Here is a 338-nt window from a genome sequence, read left to right as displayed (position 1 = left end):
GTTACCGAGTTGAAGACCATGTCATTGGCCGCTTGCGGTTTCGACTCTCGCCGCGTACGCTTTGTCAGTGTCGTAATCGAACTGTTGCTCAACAGCTTAAGGCGCTGCGAAGGCGGAAAAAAGGTGGAAAAACATACTGAGGGGAGAGGCTGGAGGCTTTTCTGTCTGGGTGGAGGGTAAACTGCCCGTTTGATAAGAGAGGTGAGAGGTAAACATTGACCTGGGTCCTATCGTTCCTTGTCCAGGTCCATCTTTCACTGGAGAAACTATGCAAACAACAGGGATGCTCTGATAACTCTCTTTCAGTCAGAGCAGTAAACTTTAAGTACGGTCCGATA

The sequence above is a fragment of the Cynoglossus semilaevis genome, chromosome 13 (genome assembly GCF_000523025.1).
Source record: "Cynoglossus semilaevis isolate Cse_v1.0 chromosome 13, Cse_v1.0, whole genome shotgun sequence".
NCBI lineage: Eukaryota > Metazoa > Chordata > Actinopteri > Pleuronectiformes > Cynoglossidae > Cynoglossus > Cynoglossus semilaevis.
This window is presented reverse-complemented; position numbering follows the sequence as displayed.